Here is a 9,819-nt window from a genome sequence, read left to right as displayed (position 1 = left end):
AAGAAGGAGCTCGAAGAGCGTGAAGCGGAATTGAAGAGGGAGATCGAGAACCTCGAGGCTCATGTGAAGGAATTGACTGAAATCCTGCTTCAGGCGATGAAGGAGGCCAAGGTTAAGGTAGTTGAGGAGTACAAGTCTTCAGTGGAGCTTCGGGAGTGGTTGGTCGTGGCTGGGACAGTGGGCTATTGCAAGGGGTTCAAGCTTAGTAGGTGGTTGATCCGGCATGAATTTCCCCACCTCGACCTCAGTTCCATCACCACGTTGAAGATCACCAAGGAGATGGCCGTTGAAGCCGCCAAAGATTCAGACTCCGAGGCAGAGAGTGATGATGACCTACTTGATGACGAGGTAGAGGAGACGGGTGCCACTGAGGACCATATAGAGAGTGATCCTCCTACTGAAGTCTCCGTTAAGGATTAGAAGCCCCGAACAGACTGACGCCTCTTTTCTTAGACCCCCCCTTTTGTAATGCTCAATGTTCCGAGCTTATGAGCTTGGTTAGACAATTGTAATCTTTCTCTCTTTTTCTTTTTTTTTTGTACTCGGAGTTCTTTATCAATAAAATACAAGTAATTTGCAATCTTTGTGTGCAAAATTTTTCTAAGTATGGATTACTCCCGATCTAGCAAGTTAAACCAAATAGGAGTGAAATTTTTTTTAAGTATAGATTACTCCCGAGTTGGCAAGCTCGAAAGTAGTAGGAATAATCTAATCGTCATTGTATGCCAGGGTGAATAGATACTGTAGGGTACATACCCGATCTGTCTGTGCCTGGGTCACTCTTACCTTGCCCATGCCAAAGCGACTGGGCTTTAAGCTGCCTATGCCGAAGAGGCGACTAGGACTTTTATCGTGTTGAGGTCTCTTATCAGCTCGGCACCATAGCCCTTAGGCTTCTGGGAGTGACTTATAGTCCTCTCTCTAGCTCGGCACCTAGCCCTTAGGCTTTTGGGAGTGACTTATAGTCCTCTCTCCAGCTCGGCACCATAGATCTTAGGCTTTTGGGAATGACTTATAGTCCTCTTTCTAGCTCGTCGTCTTTTTGACTAGTTCGGTGATCTCATGAGTAATTTATACCTGGAGTTGTGGGTTCATATGTAGTATCTTCTTAAATTGGCAATGTTCCATGCTCGAGGTATTGGCTTCCCTTCCAAAGTCTCGAGCTCATACATGCTTTCTCCATACACCTGTCTTATACGGTATGGACCTTCCCAGTTCGGTCTAAGCTTACCCACACTGGGCTCAGGTACCATAACGTTCCGTAGGACTAGATCGCCGACACGAAACTGCCTGTTCTTGACCTGGGCATTATAGTATCGAGCCACTTTCTGTTGGTATACCACAGTCCGGATGTAGGCCAGGTCTCGCACCTCCTCTACGAGGTCCAGGTTGGTACGAAGCTCGTCATTATTTGCTTCCTCATCATAAGCCTCAAGTCGCAATGTGGGCACTTTGACCTCTACTGGGATCACCGCCTCTATACCATATGTGAGGTTGAAGGGGGTCTCACCCATCGCTATCTTGATGGTAGTTCGGTAGGCCCAAAGAACGCTGGGTAGCTCGTCCACCCACAATCCTTTAGCTTGTGCAAGACGAGCTTACAACCCGCGAAGGGTAGCTCTGTTCGTTACTTTGGCCTGCCCATTTGCTTGTAGATATGCTACCGAAGTTAAGTTCTGTTGAATCCCCGTCATAGTGCACCAGTTATAGAATTTAATATCTTCAAATTGCTTCCTGTTATTTGAAACCAAGACTTTGGGCAATTTGAAATGACACACGATGTTTTTCCAAAAGAAATTTTGCAGGTTCCGGGCTGTAATGCTTACTAGCAGTTCAGTTTCCACCCACTTCGTGAAGTAATCTACCGCCACGACTAAGAACTTCCTCTGTCCAGTTGCTGGCGGAAATGGATCGAGGATGTCGATTCCCCACTACGCAAAGGGCTACATGCTAGTAAGATACTTCAAATGAGCAGCAGGTTGATGGAGGATGTGGCATGCCTCTGACATTTATAGCATTTCTTGACATCTATAGCAAAGGGCTACATGCTACCCCCCATGTGTCGTCCGCATAAACCTTCATGGATATCGCAAAGTACAAGCTCAGCTTCTATGGGTTGCAAGCAACGTAGGTAGGGGAGAGTGAATGATCTCTAGTACAGTCATCCGTTTTTGAGGACGTACTTGGATGATTGATGCTCTACCCTCTGAGCTGCATTGCGTTCTGTAGGTCGGGTCTCGTGGAGCAGATAATCAATGAGCGGGTCAATCCAGCTCGGTTCCTTTTGTAACACGGGAGCGACCTCTTCTGTCCCCCTGAGAATGCTGGGCCGAGGTAGGTCCTCTATGTACATAGTCCGCATAGTGTTGTCACTCATGCTTGCTAGTTGTGATAGAGTGTCGGCCTCGGCATTCTCCAACCTTGGGATTTGATTGATGAACCAAGAGCTAAAGCTTGGTAGGATCTCTTTAACTATAGTTAAGTTGGTTGCCATAGGCGACTCACGAGCTTTGTAGTCACCATTGACTTGGTTAACTACCAGTTGAGAGTCACTGCAGACGATGAGGTGCTTCGTTCCCATTTCCTTTGCTAAGTTGAGCCCGACAATTAGCACCTCATACTCCGCCTCGTTGTTCGATGCCTCGAATCCGAACTGGAGAGTGTACTCCAGCATCACCTCTCTCGGGTCGTACAGTACCAGTCCCGCACCACTTCCTCGCTGGTTGGACGAGCCATCGACGTGGAGGATCCATGGCTCCTCGTCCTACGTCGGTACTGCTACGACCGGGACCGGTGCCGCACTAGTTGATAACTCCGGCGCACGAGCATGTTCAGTTAGTGCAGGCGCTGGTGCACTGAACGTGCATTCTGCTACGAAGTCTGCCAAGACTTGGGCTTTGATCGCTGGTTGTGGCTTGAATCAGATGTCATACTCGCTAAGCTCGATGGGCCACTTCGTCAACCTCCTGGACACCTCGGGCTTAAGTAGGATGTGCCTAGAGGTGTTCATGGGCCGAGTAGCCCGATGGCTTGGCCCGGCCCGGCCCGGTCAACACCCCGATCGGGTTTGGTCATGTAATTAGGCCCGCGGGCCTGACCTCGGGCCTAACACAGTAAGCCCGATAGTGTTTCGGGTCGGGCTCGGGATTTGTCAAAAGTGCTCGGCCCGAGCCCAGTCTGGCCCGATTCAACATTATATATTTTATAAAATACATAATGCGTATTTTATATATTATATAAAATATATAAATAATATAATATTTATTGAAATATATATTTATAATTTAATATATACATTTTTTATTTTTTTCTTTATAATTTTTCTCACTCTCTTTATTTAGCCACTTTAGTAGTAGTAATTGCATGGGCTAAATTTCGGGCTCGGGCCCAGGCCCGGGCTTCAGGCTTTTTATGAGGGTTGGGCTCGGGCTCGGATGTTAGAAACATCTGTTAATACAAAGTGAAAGCCCGGCCTGACCCATGAACAGGTCTGGATGTGCCTCAGAGGTCTATCCGTAAGGACGATGATGGCATGGGCTTGGAAGTATGGGCGTAATTTTTGAGCTACTACTACTAGTGCATACGCCTGCTTCTCGATGTCGAGGTATCTGGTCTCTGCATTCTATAGCACCTTACTCACATAGTAGACGGGTCGTTGAACCTGGTCTACCTCTCTAATTAGTACCGAGCTGACTACTTCGTCGCTCGCGGAGATGTATAGTTTCAATACATCTCCTTCCTCAGATCGGGTTAAAACTTGGGTTGTACTTAGATACCTTTTCAGCTCGTCAAACGTGAGCTGACACTCTTCAGTCCATTTGAAAGTCTTATTCTTTTTAATTGCCTTAAAGAAAGGGAGGCACTGGCCCGCCAACTTAGACATGAAATGGCTTAAGGCTGCTACCTGGCCAGTCAACCTCTGGACTTCTTTTATTTTCTGGGGTGGTCTCATATCTATGATTGCTTTTATTTTTTCTGGGTTGGCCTCGATACCATGTCGGTTGACTATGTAGCCTAAGAATTTACCCAAAGTGACTCCAAAGACACACTTATTTGGATTTAACTTCATATTATATTTCCTTAAAATTTGAAAAACAACATCTAAATCATTAATTAAAGATCTAGAAAACTAGGTCTTCACAACCATGTTGTCAACATAACACTCCACTTTATTGCCAATTAAAGGTTCAAAAATTTTGTTTACAAGTCGCTGGAAAGTTGCTCTAGCATTTTTCAAACCAAAGGGCATAACCTTATAACAATATAGTCCAAGCTCGGTTACAAAAGCAGTTTTGTCTTGGTCAGCTGTGTCCATCCTAATCTGATTAAAGCCGGAGTGGGCGTCCATGAAACTTAGCAACTCGTGCCCAGAGGTCGCATCTACCAGGTGGTCAATTCTGGGTAGGGGAAGCAATCCTTTGGGCAGGCTCTATTTAGGTCGGTATAGTCGACGCACATGCACCACTTGCCATTGGCTTTCTTCACGAGTAATGGGTTTGCGACCTAGCTCAGGTAATGGACCTCCCTGACGAAATCTGTAGTGAGGAGCTTCCCGACTTCCTCATCGACTACCCTCCACCGTTCCGGAGCGAGATTGCGTTTTCTTTGTTAGACTGGCCTAACTAAAGGGTCCACATTCAGTTTGTGAGTTATGACACAAGGGTCAATTCCAGGCATTTTTGCTGTGGATCAGGCAAAAACGTCTAAATTGTTGAGTAAAAAACTTACTAGTTAGTTTCGGAGCGGTTTGCTTACAAGTGCACCGATCTGGAGAGTCTTGGTCGGTTCGGTTTTGGACACCGATATGTGGACCATCTCTTCCATTGGGGCAGCTCACTTCTCGCTGTAATCTGTCGGTCGCTCTAGTTTGACGTCCTCTGCTAACTTTGCTTTTCCTTTGAAGGCAGCCACATAACACCTCCGGGACTCGAGCTGGTCTCCTCATACTACTCCCACTCCGCAATCCGTTGGGAACTTCATCGCAAGATAGTAAGTCGACACTACTGCGCGTAAAACATGCATAATAGGCCGACCTATGATTGCATTGTATGGGGATGGAGTAGTGACCACCAAGAATGTGTGCTCGAACTGGACAATATCTAGCTACGTGCCCGCCTCCACTAGTTATGGGGCATCTGCTAGTTTTAAGTCACTCTGTTGTAACTGCAGCTTGTCAAAGGTTTCTTTGAAGAGGATATCAGTTGAACTACCTGAGTCCACCAAGATCTGCCTTACTTCAAACTCATTGATGACCATCTTCACAACCAGGGCATCGTCATGAGGATACTGGATCCCATGGGCATCGTCCTCGGTAAAATAGATCGGTTCTTCGATCCGAGGTCGCTTGGGTGGGTTCTCTGCTTCATGCTTTAGTTCTCGGAATGATACTCTCCCATTCGCTATTGTGCACCTTGCTACAATAGATCCCCCGATGATCATATTAATCACCCCGCAAATCAGTCTTTCTTCTAGTAGTGGGCGAGGTGGCTGCTCATTCTGTCTGCTGCTCTCTAGGGCGTCTTTTTTCCGATCTCCTTGTCGGTTCCCCTATTCATTTTCCTCATGTAGATTGTACTTTTTCAAGTACCCACAAAGGATCAGTTCTTCAATTTCATTGCGGAGGTTTCTACAGTTTTCTATGCTATGACCATGGTCCCGATGAAAGTGACAATATACATTCGGGTTCCTGGTCGTAGGTTCTTCATGGAGTCTGGGTGGCCATCTGACGATAGAGGAGTCCTTGATTTCCATTAAGATCTCTCATCGCTTCGCGTTCAAGGGAGTATAGTTCATCCTCTCCACTAGAGGGGTCGGGGAACGCTGACCTAACCTATAAATTCGCGAGGGGGATTTGCTTCTTCTCTTGGGGGACTTACTTTCTTTCATTTTCTTGTTGTTCGTCTCTTCTTCCTCTCTCTTGCTCTTTTCTCCTGGCTGGTTGTCAGTTTTCTAGTTTATCTTCTCTTCAGTGCTGATAAACTGATCTGCCAACTGGAGGAACTCAGTGACATTCTTTGGTTTGTTGGCTACGACTTGCCACTTGAACTCTTTGTGGGTGATGTCTTTGCGCATTGCGTTGAGACGTACTACTAGGTCGAGGTCCAGTATCTGCAGGCATGTCTCATTGAAGCGTTTGATATAACTGCAGATTAACTCTCCCTCCCTCTACACCACGTTCAGAAGGCTTTCCTATCAGTTCGGGCACTTCTTATTAGTGATGAAGTGGGCCGTAAACATATCTGCGAACCACGCCTAACTTCTGATGGAACCCGACGCTAGGTTTCTGTACTAGGTCCAAGCTACTCTTTTGAACGTGGTGGAGAAAGCCACGCACATACAAGCCTCGTCGGCCCTGGCGAGGTGCATCTGGGACTGGAATGCGTTCATGTGATCATTAGGATCAAGGGACCCATCATACTTGTCTAGCAGTGGGACCTTGAAATCTTTCGGCATTGGGGCTGCTAGAAGATCGGGTGACAGGGGGGAGCATCGGCTCAAAAGAGCAGGCGTTGTTCCTGTGGCCACTGAGCTCACCTCCCCTTTTTCCCAACATTGATTTGTTGGATGGCTGGGCTTTACTACTTGATCATTTCTTGCTGATGAATGGCGAGTCTTGTGACGTCACCGCTATTGCTTTTTTGGTGGAGTGACATTCGTATTGTCGGCCTCCGTGTTGTTAGGCACTTCGATCTTACTTTGAATAGTAGGGTGAGCTGGTTAAGAGATTCTCCTCATCGCTTCCTCTTCGTCATGCGTTCGATGCTGGCTACTGCGAGGAACCGAGGGGTTTCTCTTGGAGCCCACACCTCAGACCTCATGTCGATGCTCCACATGGGAAATCTGCCAGTTGTACCTCTCAGGCTGGCTGGGTTCGGGCCTATTCCTCGAGCTTTCTCTTCGGGAAGTAGGGGGAGTACGTCAATCACCTACAACACTCTAGGGCGGGGTTCATCCCGAAGGGGGGACTGGTACCTGCGAAGTTCTCTCCCTGCGGGGAGGAGACTGGCAGGCGTTCTAGCACTGGTTGTTCGCCGACTGGCTTGGTTGCAGTGGTGGGAACTGCTGCTGATATTGTTAATAAAAATAATATTGTTGGAACTGATGAATCTGTTGCACTTGAATATGCATTTTCTGAATGCTCTGGACGAGGTCGCAGAATTGGGAGTGCCCGATCCCAGGAGGAATCACGAAAGGCTCCGAGAATGTGGCGTTCACCTAGGGGAGCGGGACCCTCACCTGTTGGGTAGTGTGGGGTGCGGACAGTGATGGGACCTCGGATGCGGTCAGAGGAATGGTGAACTGGCCGATTGTCACCGAGGGTCTTTGGGGAGTGACTATCTACTTCTCTTGCCCCCCAGTGATGTTCATGTTACCCTTACCATTGTGGCTGGATGATGCCATTGAGGTTGAGACTGTAAAGAATTGGGATGACCTTTCGATTGTTCCCACAGACGGTGCCAATTGATGATGCACGATTTGAAAGTTTCTAGTTAGAGGGTTGCCTGGACGTACTTGAGTGATGAGTTGGAACAAACTGCAAAACAAAGATCAAAGTGACCGGGGTGGAATACCCAGGCAGGTCGCTCTGATGCTTAAGTCAATATTCTGTTGTGGTTTCGAGCTAGAATTTGAGCGCTAGAGAGCTTGGATGCGAGTAATCGTGTGTACCTGGACCATGGAGGGATTGATGCCTCTATATAGCTGAGCCATCGTGGGTTTCCCGAAACAGTTCCGAGATCTACGACTTGAATGGACGAGATCCATTTCCGCTTTAGTCGGGGAGTAACGTATCAGTCAATGAACCTTATTGTCGCCGCCCGATCCGGGTGGGGAGAAGATAAGGCTTGCCATTATGCGGTGTGATCCCGTAATATTCGGAGTTTGCTGGGAAGCTATTGGAATTGATTACGTGTCACTTCGGTTCCTGGGCCCCAAACTCGATTAGACGCCTAGGTGGCCAAACGTCCGAGCTCCACATACTATTGACTAGGCTCCCCTTGCTGAGTTGTCATCCTACAGGTAGATTGTGTCAACGTGACCTTTATTTACTAGGTCATGCCAAATTACCCCTCATCAATATCCTTCAATGGAGTCTACTTCAAATAGTCTCTTAACACAAGAACTTGATGATACTCATCCAGTCATCATTGCAACTTTGAATCATGGGTTGGAATGGAAATAAGGAGGAGACCATGCTTCCCTTATCCGATCTCAACTTTGAATCAAATCCCCGCCCTCGATCTTGATTCCCACTAGGGGATAATAATGAACCCCCATCCTCAATCCTTGATAGGGACGGGTTCCTCACACTTAATGGTCACGTAAGGGTCAGGCTTATTACGATGTAGGGTTAGGTTAGAGTTTTGATTGGATGCCAAGTTTGGCTGCCCTGGCCCATTGGGTCATAACACCTCTACACATATAAAGGGTATTCTTTTAACTTTGTCTGACTTCTAACCCCTAAGCTTGTAATTTCATTCATTGTTTGTTTTAATCAAAATCGGATGTATGATTAGGTTAGAGTTGATTACTTAACCCAAATTGGGTTCAGGATTGGCAAACCCCCACCCATCCACCCATTGGGTCACAATGCCCTTACACATAAAGGATATTCTTCTGGTTTGACCTCTAACCCCTAACCTTAAAAGCGATACCTTGAAATCCATAAACCAAATTCCAACTTGTAAAATAAAAAAATGCATAGTATTGAGTCGGGTTGGGTTGGGTTTGAGTGGAAACATGAGAGGGTCAGGTTAGGGTTGAGTCAAACCGTTCCAACTTGCCCAACCCTATGGGGTTTAACTTGATACCAACCGAATTTGTGTTGTAGACTTTCAATTGTATTTTTTGTGAAACATTTTGAAAAATCAAAAGTCATTAATTTAAGTTGGAAATTGGTCTATGGGTTATTGGGTTAACATCCTTATTCATCTATGCTCTATTTTTATTGTATATAAACATTTTTGAGAGAAATTAAAGTAGAAAGAGCCCTATGACATAAGCTAAGTTTGACGAATAAGTGGCTTGAGAAATAAGTAATTATTTCACAAGTACTTATAAGTACTTAGTGCTATTTAGAGGGTCCTTTCACAAACCACTTATACTTATTTGAAGTACTTATTTGGTGAACCACTTAACCAATACGTACTTATTTTCAGGAAAATAACATTTTTAGCACCTACTTTACAAATGCATATAATGTTACTTTCTGAATATTATATTAAACTATTTCCATATAAATGGCAACTCTATCCCGCAAATGGGCCCACATGTCACACACATGGAACTACATGTTGACCCACATGGCACACATGTGGCACTACTACTACCACATTTGGCACACATGTGTCACTAGTAGTAGTAGTATTAATAACAATAAATAATATTTCGGTTATCTATATTACTGTTAACATTATGTAGAAAAAACAAGATTATGTAGAAAAAAATAACAATGATAATAACGGTGTTAATAATTATTAATTTCATAAATTAATTATACTAATTCTGTACAAAGACCAATATCATAGAAAGAAATAAAAAAACATCAAACTCAGATTAGAATTCCATTCATGTAGAAATAACATTCCAATAACATTCCAATAACATTCCAATAACCGAAATAACATTCCAATAACATATCAAAATACTGGAAAAATATAAAAAACAATTCAAGTACCAAATAAATCAGAAATAACATTCCATTAAAATATAATAATTTCGTTTTTAGCTAAATAAACCAAGAATACAATGTAATCAACATCATAAGCAAAAATAGTAAAAATATCCCACAATCGGGTATGGAATATTTATTCATAGTAC

Source organism: Nelumbo nucifera, chromosome 1 (assembly GCF_055504915.1).
Source record: "Nelumbo nucifera cultivar China Antique chromosome 1, China Antique-T2T, whole genome shotgun sequence".
In the NCBI taxonomy this organism is placed as follows: Eukaryota; Viridiplantae; Streptophyta; class Magnoliopsida; order Proteales; family Nelumbonaceae; genus Nelumbo; species Nelumbo nucifera.
Note: the sequence above shows the minus strand (reverse complement) of the source record.